The sequence below is a fragment of the Hylobates moloch genome, unplaced genomic scaffold (assembly GCF_009828535.3).
Source record: "Hylobates moloch isolate HMO894 unplaced genomic scaffold, HMol_V3 SCAFFOLD_18, whole genome shotgun sequence".
Taxonomy (NCBI): domain Eukaryota; kingdom Metazoa; phylum Chordata; class Mammalia; order Primates; family Hylobatidae; genus Hylobates; species Hylobates moloch.
Genome location: NW_026652293.1, coordinates 67,684,032 through 67,693,647, shown reverse-complemented (window position 1 = coordinate 67,693,647; position 9,616 = coordinate 67,684,032).

Sequence of the window (9,616 nt, the reverse complement as noted above, 5' to 3'; positions counted from 1 at the left end):
TCTCTGACAGCTCAAGATGTTTTTCTGCTTCTGAGGATCCCTTTATTAAAAGCCTTGGAGCCCCACGGACGTGTTAAGCAGCGCTCCCTCTGGCGCCTCCCTGCCTTGCCATTTTCCCAGCTCAGCTTCTGCCTCTTCCCGTCTCCCACAAGCTTTCCACATCATTCATTCTGACATTTGAAAGTTTCCAAGCTTGTTCTGAAATGCCACAAACACCGCCATTGTTATGTGCCAGGCTTGGAATGCTGAGAATCCCAGGACGCTGGAGATGGGGCCTCGAGCCTTGCAGGGGAGCTGAGCAGCTGCACAGCGCCTGGGGATGTGGGCTGAGGATGAAGGCTGCTCCTGTTCCTCTGTGGACTGCACCAGGTCCAGTGGCTGCTGCCTTCCTGGCCTTCCTCCACTCCCACTGCGCCAGGCCGTGGTCCTGTGCTTCCCACAGACTCACTCCAGCCACTCCATTTACTGAGGAAAATCACTCCTCTTTCCCGCATTGCATGGTTTCTTCTGCTTGGAGACAGGTCTGCTTGCTTGTGACAGGTTCTTTAGTTTTCAGGAGACGATATCGAGAAAACAAACCTTGACGTGTTTGGGTTTTGGGTGTCTAGCCATGAGGTCTGTCTTCCTGCAGCTTTTTTTTTTTTGAGACGGAGTCTCGCTCTGTTGCCCAGGCTGGAGTGCAGTGGTGCAATCTTGGCTCACTGCAACCTCTGCCTCCCGAGTTCAAGCGATTCTCTTGACTCAGCGTCCTGAGTAGCTGGGATTACAGGCACATGCCTCCATGCCCAGCTAATTTTTGTATTTTTAGTAGAGACGGGGTTTCACCGTGTTGGCTAGGCTAGTCTTGAACTCCTGACCTCAGGTGATCCAAAAGTGCTGGGATTAACAGGTGTGAGCCACCGCGCCCGGCCTGTCTTCCTATAGTTCTTATGCTGGCTGAAGTGCTGTTTTCATTAAGATTCATATCCAGTTGGCTTTGGCCACAGGTGCTATTTTTGCAAGTGCGCAGCGCTCTTGCAGGCCACTGGGACCTGCTGGTGTCTGGAGTGCCGCCTTCCAGCTGTGCCGCTGTCTTTCTGTGCGTCTTTCTCACAGAGTGGGCACCTCTTAGTTTCCAGCACTCTGAATGATGGCGCAAACGCTGCTGTACCCCAAATCTTCTGTGGGACACCACACTCCAATTCTGCTTTAGCCGCACAGGATTCAGCAAGACACCCTGCTGGTTTCATTTTTACGAGTCGTTCCCAGACTTTTAGATTCGTAGGCTAGAAAACTGAAAACAACAGGGTAGACATAGGTAATCAAGTTTTATTTTGCCCAGTGAAGACATAAACAAAACCAAACAAAACGATGTCTACAATCACAGGCACTCTCACGTCCTACAACAAAGCACATTTTAACGCCAGAAAAGTAGGAGGAAGAGAATAAAACCAGAATGAAAGACAGCGCTTGCCAGGAAGGGACAGATCTCATGCTGACAATTTCACTGCGGAGGGATGGAAACGTAGCCGAAGCCCAGCAGCTGTTAGTGAGCCAGCATTTCATTCATTCATTATTTATTTTTAGAGACAGGGTCTCACTGTGTTGCCCAGGCTGGGGTTCAGTGGTACCATCACAGCTCCACTGCAGCCTCAGACTCCTGGGCTCAAGTGATCCTCGTGCCTCAGCCTCCCGAGTAGCTAGGACTACAGGCATGCGCCACCACACTCAGCTAATTTTTTTTGTTTGTAGAGACGAGATCTCACTATGGTGACCAGGCTGGTCTTGAACTCCTGGCCTCAAGCAATCCTCCCGTCTTGGCCTCCCAAAGTGCTGGGATTACAGGCATGGGCCACCTCAATCAGCTGAGCTAGCATTTCTGAATCTTGGGTCTATGATGGAAACAGAAGGAGGCACTCCAGACCCCAGCAGGTCCCAGTGGCCTGCAAGAGCGCTGCGTACCTGCAAAAATAGCACCTGTGGCCAAAGCTAATTGGATATGAATCTTAATGAAAACAGTACTTCAGCCAGCCTAAGAACTATGCCACTGCGCCTCAAACTTTAACGTGTGCGTCAAGTTCCTGTGGAGTCTTGCTAAAATGAAGATTCTGAATCCGTAGCTCTAGACTGGACCCAGGATTCTGCCTTTTGACAGCCTCCCAGGCGAGGCTGGTGTTGCAGTTCCTTGCTCCGTGCTCTGAGTTGCAGGGTCTACTCTACACGATGCCAAAAGCAATCTTGTGGTTCAGTCATGTGAGTGAAGAGAAAAGATTAGGTAAAATGATTATTTCGTGTCATGCAGACAAAAAAATCATTTTTCAGCTAGATTCTCTGCTATTTCATACACATGGCCAGAGCTGGCAGAGATTGCCAGTGGACTACTGGAGATTAAAGGTGGTAATGAGTGAGGACCCTCTTAACCCTTTGTGCCTGTAAGGATGGTGAGTGCTGAACAGCCCCCAGCCTCCAGCACCAAGCCCAGCACTAGCTTGACCAAAAGTGACCAGGGGTTTCACAGCTGGCTTCCTGAACTCTACTGGTCTACCAGCCACCCGCACCCCTCTCCCACTCCCCCCATCAAACTCAAAACCCAATAAAACAAAAGCCAAATGGATGTGTATTGGGAATCAAATGTGGCAGGAAGAGCCCCTGGCAGAGGCAGTACTCTGAGGAGAGGAAGCCATGATTGGGTCAGACTTAAATATTCCTACCATTCTGCCAGTGTCCAGGCTGCTGATGAAATCCCGGGCAGATGCAATGATGCACAGGCATCCTGGGGTGCGGTTGCATGTGTGTTGGGTTGGGTTGAAGACTGAGGAACAGAAGGGGCCGGTCAAATGGTTGTGTGAGAGCGTTGGCAGGCTGTGTTGACTGAGACCTGCAGTGAGAGGTAAGTTTTGTGGTTTATAAATTTTAATTTCAATTTTTTTTTGAGAAAGGGTCTCTCTTAGTCGCCTAGGCTGGAATGCAATGGGGCAGTCACTGCTCACTGCAGCCTTAATCTCCCAGGCTCAAGTGATCCTCCCACCTCAGCCTCCCAAGTAGCTGGGATTATAGGTGCGCAATATCATGCCTGGCTAATTAAAAAATTTCTTTTTGTAGAGACGAGGCCTCATTATGTTGCCCAGACTGGTCTCAAATCCCTAGGCTCAAGCGATTCTCCTGCCTCAGCCTCCCAAAGTGTTGGGATTCTAGGCGTGAGCCACCGCGCCTGGCCGAGGGGGTGTTTGACATCTTCACTCGGCACACACATTTACAGGGTTGATATCCGTTTCTACAAAACAATACTTAGTTTCACTGCATGTGCATGTGACATATTCTAATTAAAAACAAAATTCTAGGCCAGGCCCGATGGCTCACGCCTGTAATCCCAGCACTTTGGGAGGCTGAGGCAGGTGGATCACCTGAGGTCAGGAGTTCGAGACCAGCTTGGCCACATGGCGAAACCTTGTCTCTACAAAAATACAAAAATTAGCTGGGCGTGGTTGTAGGCACCTGTGATCCCAGCTACTCGGGAGACTGAGGCAGGAGAATCGCTTGAACCCAGGAGGCAAATGTTGCATTGAACCAAGATCGCACCACTCCAGCCTGGGTGACAGAGCAAGACTCTGTCTCAAAAAAGAAAAAAAAAAATCTAAAATTCTGGTTCTGATCCATTAAATTGATTTCAGGGCCCACGACTGGGCTGTGACCCAAAGTGTGACAAATGCAAATTTCGGAGGCCTTTTCTCATATTGATAATATGTGAGTCTTTGATCTCTTACTGGGGGAACTCAGGTGACCTCAAATCTAAGAAACCGAATTTAGGAAATACAACTTAAAATTCTGATTCTGCCCTGGAAGCGCTTAGTGAAGGGATTTTTGCCATCTATTTCTTTGGTAAATCTCAGAGCATCTAAAAAAAATATTAAGTGGACAAATGAGTAAGTTAGCCTATCTACAAATATGTAAGTCCTTGGATGGAAGTTTTCAGGACAAATAAATTTAAAGAAAAGCATTAGATGTTATTGGTAGGTATAGTCCAAGTAGATATGAATAAGAAAATAGTTGTGAAATTAAAATTTATAGTATTATTGGTAGGTGTAGTCCATGATGTTTCTGAAATTTAATTTTATAGCAACAGGAAAACATGAATGATTTACAAACAACTTTTGAATATATCAACAATGGAAGTGATAAAAAGTTAATATTTACTGAGTCATTATATGCTATGCTGTATTGAACATTTTATTTATTTATTTATTTATTTATTTATTTATTTATTTATTTATTTATTGGGATGGAGTCTTGCTCTGTTGCCCAGGCTGGAGTGCAGTGGCCCGATCTTGGCTCACTGCAAGCTCCACCTCCTGGGTTCACGCCATTCTCCTGCCTCAGCCTCCCGAGTAGCTGGGACTACAGGCGCCCACCAACAGGCCCGGTTAATTTTTTGTATTTTTAGTAGAGATGGGGTTTCACCATGTTAGCCAGGATAGTCTTAATCTCCTGACCTCGTGATCTGCCTGCCTCGGCCTCCCAAAGTGCTTGGATTACAGGTGTAAGCCACCGAGCCCGACCGAACATTTTATTTTTAATTTAATTTTTTTTTTTTTTTTTTGAGACAGGGTCTCACTGTCACCCATTCTAAAGTGCAGTGACCTGATCAAGGCTCACTGCAACCTCAGCCTCCCGGGCTCCAGCAATCCTCCCACCTCAGCCTCCCACGTAGCTGGGATTACAGGCACAGGCCGCCATGTCTGGCTAATTTTTGTATTTTTTGGTAGAGACAGGGTTTCACTATGTTGCTCAGGCTGGTCTCGAACTCCTGACCTCAGGTCAACTCTGTGGGCATGTGGGACAGTTCTGAGAGCCATGGGCAGGGCAGATCCCTCCAAAAGTGCCTACAACACTGCAGAACACTTTGTTCAAATAAAATCTTCACCTAAACGCGAAACATGAAAGAAGAATGAATGAAGAATTATTCTGGTAAACTGAGATGGGGGCCAAAGTCCATCCAGTTAGCTCCTCCCCTCTGCTGGGGTCTGAGGAGCTGTGGTTTTGAAAACCATGGATCTGGCTGAGCATGGTGGCTCACGCCTGCAATCCCAGCGCTTTGGGAGGCCGAGATGGGTAGGAGTTCGAGGTCGGGAGTTCGAGATCAGCCTGGCCAACATAGTGAAACCCCGACTCTACTAAAAATACAAAAAATTATCCAGGTGTGATGGCAGGTGCCTGTAATCCCAGCTACTCGGGAGGCTGAGGCAGGAGAACCGCTTGAACCCAGGAGGCGGAGGTTGTAGTGAGCCGAGACCGTGCCACTGCACTCCAGCCTTGGTGACAGAGTGAGACTCCATCTCAAAAAAATACAAAAAACAAAAAACAAAAAAAGAAAACCATGGATCTGGCCAGATGCAGTGGCTCATGCCTGTAACCTCAGCACTTTGGGAGGCCGAGGAGGGCGGATCATCTGAGGTCAGGAGTTCGGGACCAGCCTCGTCAATACGGCGAAACCCATCTCTACTAAAAATACAAAAATTAGCCGGGAATGGTGGTGTGCGCCTGTAGTCCCAGCTACTCGGGAGGCTGAGGCAGGAGAATCACTTGAACCCAAGAGGTAGAAGTTGCAGTGAGAGAGATTACACCACTGCACTCCAGCCTGGGAGACAGTGAGACCCTGTCTCAAAAAAAAAAAAAAAAAAAAGAAAACTATGGATCTTGTTCTAGCCTCTGTTTTTACACCTGAGAAACATGAGGCTCAGAGAGTGAGGCTACCTCCTCAGAGGTGCACAGTGACTTAGTGTCAGCGCTTGGACCCACCCGAGGGGCCGGGGCTCCTTGTAGAATGTTCTCCCTCCTCCTTGTCCACCTCCTATTCATTTGCAGTTATCCAGACACACAACTGCTGAGAAAGTCTTTTGTTCCCTTCTTTATTTGTTTTGAGATGGAGTCTCACTCTGTCACCCAGGCTGGAGTACAGCGGCGCGATCTCGGCTCACTGCAGCCTCCACCTCCCAAGTTCAAGCCATTCTTCTGCCTCAGCCTCCCCAGTAGCTGGGATTACAGGTGTGCACCACCACCCTGGCTAATTTTTATATTTATTTATTTATTTGAGATGGAGTCTTGCTCTGTCACCCAGGCTGGAGTGCAGTGGCATGATCTCAGCTCACTGCAACCTCTGCCTCCTGGGTTCAAGTGATTCTCCTGCCTCAGCCTCCCGAATAGCTGGGACTACAGGCATGTGCCACCAAGCCCAGCTAATTTTTGTATTTTTAGTAGAGGCAGGGTTTCACCAATTTGGCCAGGCTGGTCTTGAATTCCTGACCGTGTGATCCACCCACCTCGGCGTCTCAAAGTGCTGGGATTACAAACGTGAGCCAGCGTGCCCAGCCTTGTATTTCTTAGGTGAATAGATTTTGATTTGCATAATTCAAAAAGGAATGTGAGTGAAGTAGGTGAAATAACAAGTTTAGCTTGGAGGATCCTATGAGCCTTCCCCCTGGTGTGCTGGTCACAGCTAGTTTTGCCCAGCACCCTTTTGTCCTCTTTGTCCTCTGCTCTCCTTTGAACATCAACAAGGGCCTGATGGCATTGACAGGCTTGCCCTGGTGACTGACCAGTCTCGGGTTGAAAATGTGCTTTGGTGCCTCTTACAGGACGATGACGTTTGTCCCAATGTGTCCCAGTGAAGCGCCTCGCAGGAACTTGATAAACTTGACTGCCCATATCCATTAAGGTGCTTGTGCATTATACCTACAATTGGGGAGATACCTTACCCACCTTCTTGCAGATCGTTCTAGGGAAAGGTGTTTGGCCATCTGTCTGGGAGGCTGAAGACTGGCCCTTGCCACAGGCAGGGTGCTGAGAGCTGCCCCTCTGCCCAGCCCGGTGCTCCTCTGCTGAGGGGTCAGCCCGGGTTGTCTGGAGGCACTGCCCTGCACCTGCTCCTCGAGCCGCTTGATGGCACTGTTAGAACTGGAGAAGGGAGACGGCTTCTCCTGAAACAGTTTCCTCTGTTCTGATCGGCTCCAAACTGTCATTTCCACCCACCTCCTTCCTAACTGAACACAACAAAATCACTTCACAGCCTGTTGCTGCTGCTCCGCTCCCTCAGCCCTGCCCGCCATCCGGGCAAAGATTTAGCAACCCCTGTGCCCTCTTTCCCGCACTCATGCACCCAGGCTTCCATCCTGTTTCTCTAGAGCTGTATCATCCTGTGTGTTTTGGGGGCCTCTGTGGTGCCAGGCACTCTGCAGGCAGAGAGAAGGCCAGGAAAACCTTATAAGAACCCGGGAATCTAAAAGAGAAAGCAGAAGTGCCTGACATCCTTCTGGCCACATGACTTGTTTTCTAGAAGAAAGAAGAAAATAGCAGTGGGAGAAGGTGCTTGGGAAGCATGGAAGGAATGTGCAGAGAGGGCAGGAAATGGGGTCTCTCGGGCGGAATCTTGGCATTAGGTTGCAAGGCTTAAATGTGTTCTGTTCTTGGCTTCCCAGCTGCCACTGTGTCTACATCCCTCTCGCGGGGTCAAGGGTGGGTGGAGGCGTGGTCTGAAGGGACCCTTGCCTTCATCTACTTGCTTTGGCCTCTTCTGGTTCTCAGTTCTGTCTCTCTGTCTCTGTAGCTCTGTCACCCAGGCTGGAGTGCAGCAGTGCCATCATAACTCATTGCAACCTTAAACTCCTGGGCTTAAGTGGTCCTCCTGCCAGGAGTTTACTACTGGTACACGCCATTACACCCAGCTAATATTTAGTTTTTGCGTAGGGATTGTGTCTCACTAGATTGCCCAGGCTAGTAACTTCTGGGTTGAAGCCAGATCCTCTCACCTCAATCTCCCAAAGTGCTGCAATTACAGGCATGAGCCACCACACCTGGCCTCTCTTTCTTTTTTTTTTTTTTGCAGTTGGGGGGTGGGGGTGGCTAGTGGGGAGGAGGACAGAGTCTCACTCTGTTACCCAGGCTGGAGTGCAATGGCACGATCTCGGCTCACTGCAACCTCCATCTCCTGAGTTCGAGCGATTCTCCTGCCTCAGCCTCCTGAGTAGCTGGGATTATGGACACACATCACCATGCCCAGCTAATTTTTGTATTTTTAGTAGAGAAGGGGTTTCACCATGTTGGCCAGGCTGGTCTCAAATTCCTGACCTCAAGTGATCCACCTGCCTCTGCCTCTCAAAGTGCTGGGATTGCAGGCGTGAGCCACTGTGCTTGGCCCTCTCTTTTTTATTTTTTATTTTTTTTTTGAAACGGAGTCTCGCTCTGTTGCCCAGGCTGGAGTGCAGTGGCATGATCTCAGCTCACTGGAACCTCCGCCTTCCGGGTTCAAGTGATTCTCCTGCCTCAGCCTCCTGAGTTGGGATTACAGGCATGCATCACCACACCCAGCTAATTGTTGTATTTTTAGTAGAGAAGGAGTTTCACCACGTTGGCGAGGCTGGTCTCAAATTCCTGACCTCAGGTGATCCACCTGCCTCGGCCTCCCAAAGTGCTGGGATTTTGGGCATAAGCCACTGCGCCTGACCCTCTCTTTTTTGATTTTTATTTTTAAATGGAGTCTCTCTCTGTCGCCCAGGCTGGAGTGCAGTGGCATGATCTCGGCTCACTGCAACCTCCGCCTCCTGGGTTCAAGTGATTCTCCTGCCTCAGCCTCCTGAGTAGCTGGGATTACAGGCACGCATCATCACACCCAGCTAATTGTTGTATTTTTAGTAGATAAGGGGTTTGGTCTTGAATTCCTGATCTCAGGTGATCCACCTGCCTCAGCCTCCCAAAGTGCTGGGATTACAGGCATGAGTTTTTTTTTTTTTTTTTTTTTTGACAGGGTCTAGCTCTGTCGCCTAGGCTGGAGTGCAGTGGTGCTATCTTGGCTCACTGCAACCTCCACCTCCTGGGTTCAAGCAATTCTCCTGCCTCAGCCTCCCAAGTAGCTGGGATTATAGGCGTGCGCCACCATGCCCAGCTAATTTTTGTATTTTAGTAGAGATGGGGTTTTACCATGTTGGCCAGGCTGGTCTCCAACTCCTGACCTCAAGCAATCCACCCACCTCGGCCTCCCAAAGTGCTGGGATTACAGGCATGAGCTACTGCGCCCAGCCCTTTAAAAAAATTTATTGTGTGTACTTAAGGTATACAATGTGACATTATAAGGTACATGTACATATAGTAAAACAGTTCCTAGAGTGGAGTAAATGAACACAGCCGTCATCTATCATAGGTACTTGTTTTTCCTCTGTGGCAAGGGCAGCTACAATCAACTATAATCTACTCATTTAGCGAAGATGCTGAATACAGTACACTATTAACTAAGTGTGTCTTCACATTGTACATTAGATCTTTCCACTTGTTCATCCTGCATGGTTGCTGCTTTATGTCCTTCTGCATTCACCTCCCCATTTCCTCTGCCTCACCCCCAATACTGGTAACAACTGTCTTATTCTCCATCTCTGTGTATTTGGCTCTTTTTAAAAAAAAATTCCACCTGTAAGCAAGGCTGTGCAGTATTTGTCTTTCTGAGTCTGGCTTATTTCACTCAGCATAATACCCTTCCTATCCTCCCTCCATGTTCATTCATGTTGTGGATATCCTTTTTTTTTTTTTTTGAGACAGAGACTTGCTCTGTTGTCCAGGCTGGAGTGAGTGGCTTAATCTTGGGTCACTGCAA